The sequence below is a fragment of the Pleurodeles waltl genome, chromosome 7, assembly GCF_031143425.1.
Source record: "Pleurodeles waltl isolate 20211129_DDA chromosome 7, aPleWal1.hap1.20221129, whole genome shotgun sequence".
NCBI classification, from domain to species: Eukaryota; Metazoa; Chordata; class Amphibia; order Caudata; family Salamandridae; genus Pleurodeles; species Pleurodeles waltl.
The window spans coordinates 354,975,723-354,992,037 of record NC_090446.1 but is presented as its reverse complement, the minus strand read 5'-3'; positions in this window follow the sequence as shown (position 1 = coordinate 354,992,037).

Sequence of the window (16,315 nt, the reverse complement as noted above, 5' to 3'; positions counted from 1 at the left end):
GTTTAGACAAGTTGCTGAAGCAGTTTGCCATTGTTGTGTCATTTGCCAACAACTAAATGCAGGAAAAGGGACAGTGGTTCATTTGAGCCATTTTGAAAGATCGGGAGGTTCATTCAGTAGAATGCAGATGGATTTTATTGAGATGCCTGTGTGTGGAGGTTTGAGATATGTGTTGGTGATTGTTTGCATCTTTAGTCACTGGATTGAAGCTTATCCTACATGATGAAATGATAGTCTCACAGTAGCGAAACTATGCTTAGGGAACTGATACCGCGTTTCGGGTTTCCTAACTCTTTAGAATCAGATAGGGGAAGTCAGTTCAACAATGAAGTAATTAAATTACTGTGTGCAGCATTGAACATTGAACAGAAGTTGCATTGTAGTTACCACGCTGAAGCATCAGGACTGGTGGATCAGATGAATGGTACCTTGAAGTCAAGATGTGTGCATCCACGAATTTTAAATGGCCTGACGCATTGCCTTTAGTGTTGATGCCAATGAGAAACACACCCGTCAGGAAGACAGGATTGTTGCTGCATGAGATTCTTTTGGGCCAAGCCATGAGGTTGCCAGCGGTGCCTGCAAATGCACTTGTCAACAATACAGATGATATGGTGTTGGACTACTGAAAAGGTCTGGCTGATGTGGTTCGCTCTTTCTCTCAGCAGGTGGAAGCCACCACACTGCCACCAATCCATGACCCAGGGCACAATCTGAGAGCTGGAGACTGGGTTGTGGTCCGGAAACACATGAGGAAAACTTGTTTGGAGCCTTGTTGGAAGCGACCGTATCAGGTAGGTCTGACAGTTATCACAGCTGTGAAGTGCGCTGGAATTCAGAACTGGATTCATGCCAGCCACATGAAGAAAGTGGCTAGTCCACTGGATCATGAGGAAGAAGAGTTGTTGAGAGTACCAACAACAGCTAAACAAATCTCAGGGCCGGAGAGAGAACAAAGGGGAACTGAGATCATATCTGAGCCCGTTGTGGACGGTTCAGTCACTCCTGTGAGAGACGAAGGAGAAGACCTCCAGGAGGGTGACGGAGAGCCTATCTCAATTGAGGCAGCAGAAGAGCCTAGTCAGAGGAGGGCTTTCCCAGAAGCAGACGACCTTGAGAGACAAACAGAGCAAATGCCAGACCCTGAGGGGAAGGGAGCTGAGGCGGATCAAAGCCATTGTGATCTGACTCCTCCTGAACTGATTGCAGGTCCGTCAAGAGAAAACACTGCAGAACAAGAAGAAGGTTCAAGTTCGACTCTGAAGAGAACATTGACAAAAGGTCCTCTGAAAGGAGATAAGTGGCCAGAGTCACAAGTAGAAAGAAAACAGGAAGTGGTTGTTGAGGCAACAATCGAGGAAGAATTAGATACGACAAGGAGAGAAGAACTGAGTGAAGGGGAATTGAATGGTGTTCCAAAGTTAAAGAGAAAGAGAATAGTATGTCGGAGATACGCAGGTCTTGAATGGGCGTATACAATTACAAGTGAGTGGCAGCAAGAGTTTTTGTCTTTTTGTTTTGATAGAGACATTCCGGGCCAGTATTTTGGCACTTGAAGGAAGCTAATGAACTGAACTGTTGAAACAATCTGAGAGAATAATTTTTTTGAGAAAAAGAGACTGTTGAAAGTAACCGGAAGTGACATTGATAACCTGATTTGACTTTTGAAACCTGATTTTGACAAGCTGCTTACCGGTTTTGACAAGGGAATCCTGGAAGAGAGACTGAAAGCTTAAATAACCACTGAAAGAAGAATTGTCTATTTTTGAATTTGCTGCAAGTTTTTCTAAATTTTCTTCTGCTTTCTGATTCTTTATAGATCATGGGTAAGACGAGAAGTATTTGCCTGTGGATATTAATGCGCAAGGAGAACTTTCTTTTAATGTGTTCTATTGCTTATTGAGGGAGTATGTTGAGACGGATGCGAAGAATTGTTATGTGTGCACGCAGATTCCTTCATCAGTTGAGGAAGGAGTTACTTATCATAGGTTGCCTTTAACTCATTGAATAAGTTGTAGTCCGCTACTAACGAGATTTTATAACCAGGAGTACATTCAGTACTTTTGCTCAAATTATGATATGGTGTTTTCGTTTGTTCCTATAATTAGGTATTGGAGTAGAGTAGCTAGAAATAATGACATAGGCCCTCATTACAACCCTGGTGGTAAATGCCGCCTACTGCCGTGCTGACGGCCGCCAACATACCGGGAACGCAGCATTATTCCACTACGGGTATTATGACCCACACTGAGAAATCCGCCACTATACAGACACCCACACAAGTCCGCCAGACCAAACGTCAGTGATAAATTGGCGGTACCAAAACCCACACCGTTACGCCAACAGGAATACGCCCACAGTATCAGGACCCACGAATCACCGTGGCGGTCTTTCAACCGCGGTAAACCATTGGCGGTACACACCGCTGTGCTCAAAATACACACACACTTACAAAACTACACCACATTGGACAATTCAAACTACACACACCTGACACACATACACACACCACAACCACACACTCACACCACTATAAAACACACACACACATTACCCACAACCCTTTCAACGAAAAAAAAGATTGCCGACACAGAGAGACACAAGCCTGGAGCACCTACTCAATCTGAGCCATATAACACCATCACCCATGCACCATCCACACACCTCACACCACACACCACAACAGATCACCCCACACATCCTCACACATATCACTCACACCACATCCATGGCACCCCAAAGACACCCCAGGTTTTCAGAGGAGAAGCTAAGGGTCATGATGGAGGAAATCATCCGGATAGAGCCACAGCTATTCGGATCACAGACGTCCATTGCTAGGAAGATGGAGCTATGGCGGAGGATTGTGGATATGGTCAACGCCGTGGGACAGCACCCAAGAACAAGGGATGACATCAGGAAGAGGTTGAATGCACTACGGGGGAAGGTGTGTTCCATGGTTGCAAGACACCAGGTAGCCGTACAGAGGAATGGCGGTGGACCTCCACCTCCTCCCCCACAACTGACAACACGGGAGGAGCAAGTCTTGGCAATAATGCATCCTGAGGGCCTCGCAGGAGTAGCAGGAGGACTGGACTCTGGTAAGTCAAATCGTTACTACTATATCCCCCACCCTACCTGCATGCCATCACAAACTCCTACCCCTGCCCTCACTCCCATCACTCCACCACCTCACATATACCCCACCATCACAACCCACCCATCCCAAAACCAAGCCCTGCATGTAACACCAGTCCATGGACCCCATCACAGACCTGCATGGACACCCATCACCACAGCATGCCCATTAGAGAGAATCACCTAGCCCACAAAATCACCACGTGCACAAGCCTAAGCTGCCAGGGCTATCCCAACCATACAGGGAAACAAACCCTTGCACAAGATGGTACACGCAGATACAATAACACTGCATTTTCATCCCCACAGGACCCCAACTCAACATCACCGGAGAGGAGTTGCCACCAATATCCAGCCCCCACCCCCTCAGAGGAGGCCCACAGTGATGACAGCAGCTCTGCACGCCTGGATCAGGATGACCAACCTGGCCCATCAGGGAACTCTGGACAGTCAGTTACCCTGCCACAGTCCCAACCTACCACAGAGCCTCCCCCCTCAGGAAACACCAGCACAGCACCCACCCAGCGGGCCCATGCCACTGTCACCAGGGCATGTCAATCAGCAGTTTGTCCACCACTACAGGGACCCCAGGCAACCCCACAAATACAGGACGATCAGGGACCTGGTGTCAGTTCCAGTGGCCACACGGTTCAGGGGACAGAGGCTCAGGACAACAGGGAAGCTGCGAGGACTGCTGTGCGACAGAGGGAGGACAGGTCCAGGGAACCCACTCTCCACAAGGCACTCTCCAACATCCTGGGAGCATACCACCATTCCCAGGAGACGATGGGCCAGATACTGGCCAAGTTGCAGGAGACCCAGCGGCTGCAGGAGGGACAGTACCTGAGGATAAGAGATGACTTAACAAACATCTACACCATCCTGGTCACCATTGCAGGGGTGCTGGCTGACATGGCCAAGACAATGAGGGAGGCAGTGGCACAACAACGGGCGCCTGACAATAGCCAAACCGATGAACAACCTTCCACCTCCGCCGGCGCTAGTGGACAGCAGGCCCGCCACAGAACCAACAGGCCACCAGCACCCCACCCCCTGCATAAGGAGAACCACCCGACAAACGGTCCCTGCGATCCAGGCAGAAACCAGAGAACACTGTCAACACCCCAGCCAGGAAATAAGACTCTCCTAATTGTCACCCTTCTGTCCCACTCTGTCACCCTGTCCACCTTGAACTGCCATTACTCCCTTTCCTATGCTCCATTGGACAATGCACCTGGGATACCAAGAGACTGGACTCTACCCTGGACTTTCCTCCACCATCAGTCCAGCTCATTGCACTACCCCCTCTACTTATGAGCACTTAAATAAACACCCTTGGAACAAATACTCATCTGGACTCTGTCAAATGATTCACAAATGTATTAGTACAACATTATCAAAGCATTGCAACTCAAATGTACAGTGAAATATACTTTGGAATGACCTTTGGTGGGCAGCTGTACACATAGCAGGAGCCAGAGTGGGACACAGAGATTTGAAAATAGAGATGCCAAAGGGTACAGTCAGTGGCCATAGACATAGGGTAAGAGGCTGCCTTGTACAATGTCCAACAGAATGTAAAGTGAACGTACAGTGTCTTACCTGTGTGTCACTGGAAGTACTGCTGAATTATACTGATTCTGCTGTCAACATCTTCTTCCTCTGCCTCCTCTTCCTCATTGTCCACAGGCTCCATCGCTGTCACAAGAACATCTCCAGGCACACCCCCCTGCAGAAAAGGCAACTGGTGTTTCAAGGCCAGGTTGTGCAACATGCAACGATGATTTGGCATACCTTCTAGGGTGAGTAGTACAGGGAGCCACCTGTCAGATGGAGGCACCGGAACCTGGCCTTCAGGAGGCTGAAGGTCCTTTCAGTAACCCTCCTTGTATGCCGATGTGCCTCATTGTAACGTTCCTCTGCCCTTGTCCTGGCATTCTTCACAGGGGTCAGTAGCCATGAGAGGTTGGGGTAACCAGAGTCATCTGCAAATATCAAGGGACAACTGTTAGACACACACTAACCCTTAAGGACAACCCCATATCCAGACACCTACTCATAGTGTGTGGGGACCTTTGGCTCACCTATTAGCCACAACCAGTGCCTCTGGAGTTGGCCCATCACATATGGGATGCTGCTATTCCTTAAGATAAAGGCGTCATGCACAGAGCCAGGATATTTGGCATTCACATGGGGGATGTACTGGTCCACCAAACACAGCATTGCACATTCATAGAGTGATAGCTTTTTCAATTCCTGAAAACTTGTTCATTTCTCTGGGGAGGGGGAACAAATGCCACATGTGTACCATCAATGGCACCAATGATGTTGGGGATATGACCCAGGGCATTAAAGTCAGCTTTCACTGAGGCCAAATCCTCCACCTGGGGGAACACAATGTAGTTGCGCATGTGTGTCAGCAGGGCAGACAACACTCTTGTCAACACGTTAGAGAACATTGGCTGAGACATCCGATACCATGGCCACTGTAGTCTGGAAGGAACCACTTGCCAGGAAATGGAGCACTGACAGGGTCTGCACTAGAGGGGGGATAACTGTGGGCTGGCGGATAGCTGACATCAGGTCTGACTCCAATTGGGCACACAGTTCTTGGATTGTGGCACGATCAAGACTGTATGTAATGATAATGTGTCTGTCCTCCATTGTCGCAAGGTCCACCAGGGGTCTGTACACCAGAGGATGCCGCCATCTCATATTCAGCCTCAGCGGTTGAAGCCTATGGAAGAGAACGGTGAGCAGAGGGTCATATTCCCACATCTATTGCACTAATGATGATTTGTTTACTTTACAGACACAAAATGTGAACCCGACAATCATTTGCCGTACCAATGTCTGTTGTGGCGCAGTTAGGTGCCATGCCCTGTGCCCCCCTGAAATGGCACATGCCTGACCTGTGAGGAGGGACAAGTAGAAATGAGGTAATTGCGCTGGCGTTGTGTGCTGTTGTGGTACACGGTCGATGACCGCCGCGCAATTTCGCATTGGTTATCATTGGGCCCTATGGGTTCCAGGAGCCAATGGCGATGTACGCCGGCTGTGACGGTACGCACCGCCACGGACGTCAACCGCCATTTTCTATCTATCCACTCACTTGCTACCTGACCTTCAACAGGAGAGGACCTACACTGAAGTGCTGCTGTGACCTGTGTCTGGAACCGACCATGGCTCATGTGTCTGGGGAAAGGGCCCCTACCTTCACTGCAGAGGAGTTGGAGAAACTGGTGGATGATAGGGTCCTAACACAGTACACGTTACTCTGCGGTCCTCTAGACAAACAGGTGAGTACACTGTGAGCATGATGCGTGGGCCATGAATGTATGGAGTGCTGTGTATGTGAGCCACATGTAGGGTTAGGGGCAGAGGCGTCCTGGCCAGAGTGCAGTATGTAAGGTGGACAATGTATGTGCGTCAGAGAATGGGAGGGATCTGGTGGGCCATGAGTCTGACAGTCCGGACGGTTGACTAATTCCCTTTACTACTGTCATTTCCCTGCAGGTCAGCGCCCACCACAAAAAGGGTATTTGGTGTGCCATCGCCGAGGAGGTGCGGACCCTGGGGGTCTTTGACAGGCAGAGCACCCACTGCTGCAAGAGGTGGGTGGACCTGCGCCGCTGGGCAAAGAAGATGGCAGAGGCCCAGCTGGGGCTGGCATCCCAACGAGGAAGGGGTGCCTGTCGCACCATGACCCCCCTGATGTTCCGCATCCTGGCGGTGGCCTATCCGGAGTTGGATGGGCGCTTGAAAGCATCACAGCAGCCACAAGGGGGTGAGTACAGAATCTGACTCCTGACTTTGCGCGCGATAAGAGGTACCTGGGTGGGGGATGTGGGCTATGGGTGCCCCTAGGCCAGGGCGAAGATGGCAGGGAAGGTCCCTTGTTGGGCAGGCTCTGAAGCACTCCTACCCCAATAGTGTTAGTGGGCATCTACTACTGTGGGTTTCTGGTGTGTAACTGATGGTGTTAGGCATTGTACCCGTGGGCTGGTGACTATCTTAGTAACTGGTTGGGTATGGCCAGTGCATAGGGCTGCTCCCTGTGTGTTGTGTACGCCAACGGTAGTGGTGTCGCTGGCATTGACCAAGTGTATCCTCTGTCTCTTCCCCCACCTTTTTGTTTTGTCACCATATCCTTATGTGCATTCGCATCATCTGGCGGAGGAGTAGAGGCACCGGCGACGGAGGGAGCTGCATCCCACATGGGCCTGGAGGCCGAATCCACCGACAGTGAGGGCACCAGTGGGACGGAGGGCGAGGGGAGCACCACGACGGGGACAGGTGGGGACACCACAGACAGCAACTCCTCCTCCGATGGAAGCTCCCTGGTGGTGGCGGACACCTCTGTGCCCACCCGAACAACAGGTACAGCCGCCACCCCCCTACCAGCATAGACCTCCCAGAAGCCCCTCAGCATGTTTCCCATGCCCACTTACCCAGGAGGGTGGGCATCTCCTTCGCCCCAGGCACATTAAGCCCTGCCCGAGTCAGCTCTGCTGCTCTCAGTGAGGAGGCTACTGTCCTCCTGAGATCCCTCATTGTTGGGCAGTCAACTATTCTGAATGCCATCCAGGGTGTTGAGAGGCATTTGCAACAAACAAATGCATAACTGGAGGGCATTCACTCTGGTGTGGCGGCCCAACAGCGAGCATTTCAGGCTCTGGACAACTCCCTGATGGCAGGCCTTGTCCCTGTGTCTAGCCTCCCCCCTTCCACTTCCTCTACCCAGTCCCAATCCCCTCAACCCTAGCCTATCACAAGCACACCTTCAGACCAGCATTCACCCAAATCACCACACAGAAGTTGTTCAGGCAAACACAAGCACCACGCATCACCCCACAGGCCCTTGCACAAGCACCATACCCATGCAGACACACCAACATCCACTGCCTCCACTGTTTCCCCTCCTCCTCCTCGTCCACCTCCCTCCCAGTATCGTCTCCACTCACACCTGCATGCACTACATCCTCATCCACTACCTCCATCACGCCCATCACTACTCACCCCTCACTGGCAGTCACCACCCCCACATCCATGCACATGTCCCCTGTGTCCTCTCCCAGTGTGTCTGTGACCCCTCCTCCCAAAGTACACAAACACAAGCACCCACCCAACAGCCATCCACCTCACAACAGCATCCAGCACATGCACCTTCACCAATCTCAGCAGACAGACACCTTCTACCACCACTCCCTCTTCCTCCACTCCCAAACCCTCTCCCTCTTCCCGACCCAGTGTGTCTAAAAAGCTTTTCCTGGCAAACATTGACCCTTTCTCTACCCCTCCCCCCCCGTCCTTCCCCTCGGGCCAGGGTGTCCAGAACCCAGGCCAGCACCTCAGCCACCAAGTCGGCGTCCCCTGTGGTACCTTCAACTCCCAGAGGCTCAAAGGGAGCACCCGTCAGGCCAGTCAGTGTGCCACCAACCCCTGAAAAGGACCAAATCATTCCACCACCTGCCAAGGTGAAGAAGGTGACAACATGCAGCAAGGGCAAGGAGCATGACCCACCCAGCAAGGCCTCCTCCAAAACTCCAGCTGCCAAAGCCAAGGTCACAACAGCATCTGCCAAGGTGAGGAAGGGGCAGAAAACCCAAGGCACTTCAGCCGTCGGAGGCTGCAGGTGAAGGCCTAGTGCCCACCAGCAGAACCACCAGCCCCACCACCTGCACCGCGGCAAGCACCGCCAGCAGCCCTGCCGCAGGCTCTGCCACAAGCACCGCCACCTGCACCACCGCTGCCACCACTACTGTCAGCAGCAGCATCCCCAGTGGGCAGCTATCCGAGACTGCAGGAGAAGGGCTGGGGCCTACCTCCACCACTGGCAGCACCAGCACCTGCACCACGGCCAGCACCGCCCGCAGCCCTGCCGCAGGCACCGCCGCAAGCACCGCCACCTGCACCGCTGACAGTAGGACCACTACCAGCACCAGCAGCCCCAGTGGGCGGCCGTCCGAGGCTGCAGGAGACGGGCTGGAGCCTCCCACCACAACTGGCAGCACTGGCACTACCACCACTTTGCAGCCTTAGGCGCCGCAGGATGGAGTCTAGCCCTGCCTCTATGGACTATCATGCAACCTGGTCCCTGCAAATCTCGTGCCTTAGACACCCAGGTGAGGAAATGTGAACTGCCATACCCCAAGTGCTGCATCACTCAGCACAAGGCCCCCTCCAGAACCAGTGGAGAAAGGCATTCACTCACCCTATCCTTGGCAGGATGAAGCACATTGGGCACCAAGCCCCCTCCAGAACCAGTGGAGAAAGGCATCCACTCACCCTATCCTTGGCAGGATGAAGCACACTGGGCACCAAGCCCCCTCTAGAACCAGTGGAAGAAGCCACCCACTTGAGAGACTGAGGCTCTGCACTCCCCAGGACCAAGCAGTGGGCAGACCACCCACTTAAGAGACTGTGGCCTTGCACTCCCAAGGACCAAGCAGTGGCCAAACCACCCACTTGAGAGAATGTGGCCTTGCACTCCCCAAGAGGAAGCAGTGGGCAAACCACCCACTTGAGACTGTGGCCTTGCACTCCCCAGTACCAAGCAGTGGGCAGACCACCCACTTGAGCGACTGTGGCCTTGTACTCCCCAGGACCAAGCAGTGGGCAAACCACCCTCTTGAGAGACTCTGGTTTTCACTCCCCAGGACCAAGCAGTGGGCAAACCACCCACTTGAAAGACTGTGGCCTTGCACTCCCCAGGACCAAGCAGTGGGCAAACCACCCTCTTGAGAGACTCTGGTTTTGCACTCCCCAGGACCAAGCAGTGGGCAAACCACCCACTTGAGAGACTGTGGCTTTGCAGTCACCAAGACCAAGCAGTGGGCAAACCACCCACTTGAGAGACTGTGGCCTTGCACTCCCCAGGACATTGCTGTGGGCATGGGTCCCCCTCGAGGAGCAGTGGCGTTATTCCATCTTCTGGCTGAGGTGACCCCTCTTCCCCGTCCCCCTGAGGTGCCTGTGTGTTTTTGACTTGATGCCTACAGTGTTCTCTTCGTATTGCGGCAGGAGTCAAGTGACCCACGGACATTTGGAAAGGACAATCTACGGCCTTATGTACATATTTTATATTTTTGTAAATACTGTTTTCATAATCGTTACTTATATCTGCCTATTTCTAAAATATCAAAGATTTAACTCTATTCCTTTTGTCCTTGCATTCTTACAGGAGGTTATGGGGTGTAAATGTAATGTTGCTGCATGTGTTTGTGTGTGGTGTTGGGGGGGGTGTTGTGTGTTGCGTGTGTGTGTCACTCTCTTTTTTCTCTCCCCCTCCACTGTGTACTAGGTGCAGTACTCACTGTGGTCATCGCCACCGCCTTTGGTATTCCTGGTAGATGAGGAGGTAGACCAGCATGGGCAGGACCTGTAACTCGGGCTCCATGGTGTGCTGGTTCTTCGTTGAGTGTCGAGAGGTGAGTGGTTTCCCTTCCAAACAGTGTTTCCCCCGTGCTTTTGATGGTGTTGGTATCGCCCCGGAAAAGCTGGCGGATTGGCAGGATGTGATGGGGTGGGCAGCACATTGTCTTCCGCCTGGCTGTTGGCGGGGACCGCCGCGGTGTTTGTTGCTACCGCAGTGGCAATCGGAGTGTTTAAGTGGCTGTCTGTGTTGCCAGTTTCCGCCGGGGTCATGATCCCATTTTTTTTGCCGCCGGCACGTTGGCGGTATTACTGCCGCTTTAACACCGACCGCCAGGGTTGTAATGAGGGCCAAAATTTCTCAAAAACTACTGAACGGATTAGAACCAAATCATAAAAAGCATAATCTGTGGACCAAGATCTTGCTTCCTGCCACATTTGGTGTCATTCTGTTCAGTAGTTTTTGCGGTAGCCTGCCTTAAAGAAGTCTATGGAAAATGTATGGGGATTTTGCATTTTGGGACTCCCTTTGTTCACTGCGTTCGCTTGACTGATCAACCCAAAACGTTCAATATACAAACCAGTCAAAAAGTAGCACCGTTTTGTAAAGTTATGAGATTCGTTAAATGGTGCAAAAGTTTTTAGGAACACAAAAAATGCCTTCCATATAGAACAGCTGACCTAATATATATATATAAAGACATAGATATATAAATTGTAAAAAATTAAGAAAATGAAATCAGGACCAACGACAAGCACCCTGCCCACTGTAAGTTGATGATTAAGATTAATCATGATGGGGAAACAAAAGTATTTGAGATCGTCAACAAAATCGTATGGACAGTTTCAGCAGCTTGCGCTTAATAAAAGTCAATCTTCACCTAACATGAGCAACACCAAAATCCCCGTTGAAATTCAAAATAGGACACAATTGATCTTTGCTTTATAAAATTATTTTTAATCAAATCACTTGGTTTAGTAAATATCACAAATGTTTTAAATGTTTTGCACAAGGGTGATATCAGTTCATGCAATGACGCAATGAAAGGAAAAAAAACACAACTGGAGATAAAAAGTGTGTAGGACTCACACAAAGTATCCTGTGATCAAGGTCCTGGTGACCGAAACGCTTTTGGAAGCTGATTTAAATTTCTGAATAAATATAAAAATTGCACACCACTACACTTCACAACATGAAGAGCGCCCTAAATGCCTACAAGTTCTACTTCGAGAGATTTTGTATTCAGCATAGGCAGCCGCTGCCATATTGCAACAGGAAGAGCTCCAGCAGAGACCTGGCTGACGAAATCTCAGGAGGCAGCAACTTCTGGGTAGCCATCACTGGACCAGTATGCAGCAAAGGTAAGATGCAGGCAAATGCTGTGTTTATGGCAGTGTTTAACAGCGGGACCTAGAAGAAATGGTATGCATTGGGCATCTGAGGAGATCTGACAACAAAGTACAAATGGTTGCATGGGAATTGATGACTATATACCGTGAGCCTGGCTAAAAAAGAATTTGAGGGTGGCGAAGCGTAATGCAACTGCATCACAATATTTGAGGATTGTAAGGAGAAAAATGGAAAGGACAATGACACAATTATGCATACAAGAAATGGGATGGAAGACATAGGAGGCATAAAACGAAACTGGAACAGACTGTCAAGAAGAGAAATCAACAAATGGTGAGAGGTTTTATCCTTAAAACGTATTTATAGGTAAAAAGAGTTCCACACATGTTCTGAATCTCTCTAATGCCCAACCAACTACATCAGGAATGGGGAAAGTACATATTGACTTCATCATTGGGACTGATTCCAATAATAAAACATGCTGATATAACGTTAAAGATAATATGAGAAAAATTAAAAATAGTAGAAGATGAACTTGAGAAAATGGTTATGTTCGTGCAAGGTCTCAGTGGAGAGGCCAGTCTCTACCTATAGTCCAGTAGTGGGAATTGTAAGAGATAAGCATTGTAATGAAGGATGGGTAGAGACTGGCCTCTACACTGAGACCTTGCATGAAACTAGTGTTTAGAATGGGGTGTAAAGGGACACTGCTTCTCTATTCACACCTTTCCCCAGGCTCTATAGTATGCGTAGTAGAGTGAGGATGGTACTCACCTAACATGTAAGACCTCACTATTCCATGCTAAGAATAACAAGTATTAGCCTCCCCACTGATACCGCGGCACCTCCCCCCAGGGAAATAACCATATATTTAAGTGTGTGGAAATGGATTTGCTTGTCCATTCACAGCTCTCACCAGCATGACAGATAAATATGGTATGTAAGGAAACCTTGTCTTCTGCACGAACACCTATCTCCAGGACAACTTGGACGTACAGTACGGTGTAATGAACCAGTGGCCTCTGTGCTCACACATCCCCTAAGAACAACAACGATATGGACTGCTGTCTGGAAAGAGAATCACCTCTCTGCTAACACATCTTACCAGGGTAGGAAGCATCTGTTGTAGGGTTTGAGAAAAAAGTATCTCTCTACTCATACCTCTTCTCATGCTGACAGGTATGCATAAAACGGGAGGAGAATCAGCTGTTTCCTGACACAAATGTCTTGCATGATAACTCTGCGAAGTATAGCGTGAAGAGAGACTGGCCTCTCGTGTGACCTGTCAACTGGATAATGCTTGTGCAAATAAGGGAGTGAAAAGTGACTTACCTTTCTGGTCACAGCCCAGTATGTCATATGCAAAAGTAAAGTATGGAGTTGAAATTACCTTTATGCCCAACGGTCTATCTTGCAGAACTATTATAGATAGTATGATATGAAAACACACTGCCCTCTCAGGTGAGACATCTCTCCAGAGTACCATATGTGCAAGCTAGCCTGTGGGTACAAACTCCTCTCTGCACATCACTACCTACATACTGATGAATGTCCATAGTAGAGAATAAAATGGTGTATCCTCTCTGTTCAGAATTGTGTCTTGGACAACTTGTGTCCATATTTCATTGTGGAGACATACTCACCTGTGTTTCAAACACATACCAATGGCAAACCACATACATAATAGGGAGTGCGCAGCAGCTGAAATCAGTGTGTGTTTGAGTATAAACATGCACTTTCTTCTGTGCCAGGACCTCTCTCTTGTATCACACTTCCCTATACCACAGCATGCAACACCTTACTTTTGCATGCCAAGTAACCATACCTGCATAGCAAAATAATTGGCTTCTCCATTACCTAGTCTCTGTAGGATAAAAGATGTGCATAGATCCACTGACATAGATAAGCCTGTAGCAGCATATTCACAGTCCCTGGAAATGGAACTGCCAGGTTTACTGAATATTGCAATAGTATAATGAACTTGGGATTTACATTAGGTATTAAATAAACTGATCCAAAGTAACTTTAATTTTTGTTTTTATTGCAACAGAACAATTGAATAATGATGCAAAACTATAACACCTACAATAACAACTGTAACACAAAGAAAACAAACAACTTTAAAATACCTAACATTTTTCCTGACACTCATAAAAACCTCCTAAACCCCCATCCCTGTTTTTTTCACTTTATTTGCCTACTGGATTTTGATAGCACTTCTTTTACAGTCTTTTAGCCACCTTAGCTTGCCAGAGAGTCTTTAGATACATGTAATGTCATGGCAGGCTAGATGGCAATGAAGTGTCAGCAAAGCAGCATAACTATATAGATATATATAGTTCACATAGCCAAGCGCATCCAGAGTTAGCTTGTGCTGCTGAACTACTCAACTGTTCAGACAAACTCCACATCCTTCCAAACTGAATACATTGTGCTGGATATGTGACTTCTGCGGAACAGCACAATAATCCATTAATCCTTCTTCTCTTAACAAGGCTATTATTTGCTGCTTATGTAAGCAGATAATTATTTCCTCAGAAACAAGTTTTCATTTTCCGCTTAAAAAAGGCAAAATTGATAACAGTGATAAATCAGTATATTTTCTAAAACTTTCTACATGTTTCACATACATGAACATATTTACATCTAATGCACCAGTAACTTGGTATTCCTTTCTCCTGAAAAATTCCACGCCCTCACCCAGTAAACTTTTTTATCACAAATAAATTATAACATGCTATCAAACCTCATTCCATAAAAGTTTATAAAGTAACACATTCCTCCTGAGACACATTTGCCTGCATTCACCACAGCTTTTCATTCTACAAACAGCAATATCACCACTAAACCATGTCCTAGATTTAAGGTATATATACAATGAGGTGAAAAAAAAATAGCACAGCTTGTATTATTGCATTCTGTGTTTTATAATTGGAGAAACGCTGCGTCCTTTACTTACAAGTACACACACATTGTACACAGTTTGTACATTTCAGTTTTTAACACAATCTGCAAACAGTGCTCACATCTCTCTACATTCTAATCTGTACCTCTCAGGCCCTAAATTAGCACAGCTACACCCCCCAACAACTGTTCACTCTGTAAATATAGTGTGGAATAAGTGTACCAACATTGGTACACTTACTGAGACTTCACAACAAAGATTTTGAAATATATTGCTAAAATACCTGAACTTGGAATTCTTTCATAATTGCAAATGACCACAACAGTCTCTTTCAACTCCAAATAAATTAACTTCTGCTGAGCACAACTCAGAGACATCCTTCTCCTCCAAAGCACCACAGACAACACAGTACCTCTGATTTGGCACCCAATCACATCACAGCACTTCGCCAACCGTGTAATAAGAATGGTAACTATTGGTTGAGCCTTGGCCCTTTTTATTTCTCCCCAAACAATCTTGCATGTCTCTTGCGGGATCGTCAAACACGTTGTGGCAGGCCCATTAATTTTCCATGTGACTCTATTGAGATGCTTGCAAGATCAAACAAACCCCATAAAAATTAACCATCTACTCATCACAGTATTTGTATGTGAATGGAGAACTCATCTAGTCCTTTTTACTAGTCGCAATACTGCAAGAGTCCTGCAAGATTGTAAAAAGTTGTTTAAAAAAATTACACATTTAATTTCTTCACAGTGGTTATCCCTTAGATACATCCTCTCTAAACTTAAGGGAACAGCATGGCTTCTTCTGCCACCTTAAATAGCTTTTTGATTTAATTTCCACAACACCTTCAATTTTTCACAGTAAACACTAATGGCAGCCATTTCATTTCTAACATTCGAACAGCTGGATAATCAGAGCACTTACGGGACTCGCTGGACCCTTTTGTTCACGTGAGAGTATGAAGACTCACAGGAAAAACTAGAGTGTGAAGGCTCACAGGAAAAACTAGATACTCAAACGATCACAGGGCTCTCTTTTGGAATTTGTTCTCTTGCTGGAGGTTCACAAGACTCTCGCAAGCAGAACTGCCAAAATCTACATTTTTTACCCTTCATTTCTCAAAAGCTACTGAATGGATTTACAAAAAGCACATTTGCAGATGAAGATCTAACTTCCTGATAAATTTTGTGTAATTCCGTTCAGCAGGTTTTGCTGTAGCCTTGTCATAAAAAGTCTATATAAGCGCATGGAGATTTTACGTTTTGTGTCCCCCCTCCCCCTTTTTCTTGACCGCCACCTGATTTGCCAAACGGGGCAAAAGTTATTAGTATACCACAAAATGTTCTTTCTATGGAAAAGCAGAACTAACTATAACTACCTAGTGGGGTCCACCACTAAGCTGTGGTCGCCAGTAAATAATTATAGCTAGGACCATGTTTCCATTGAAAAAGCTTTTTGACTTGCCTATATCCTTGGCACTGTCTGACTAATCTTCACAAAAGTTTCCAAAGAAAGTGTGCGTATGATTTGTGTTGCACACTGAA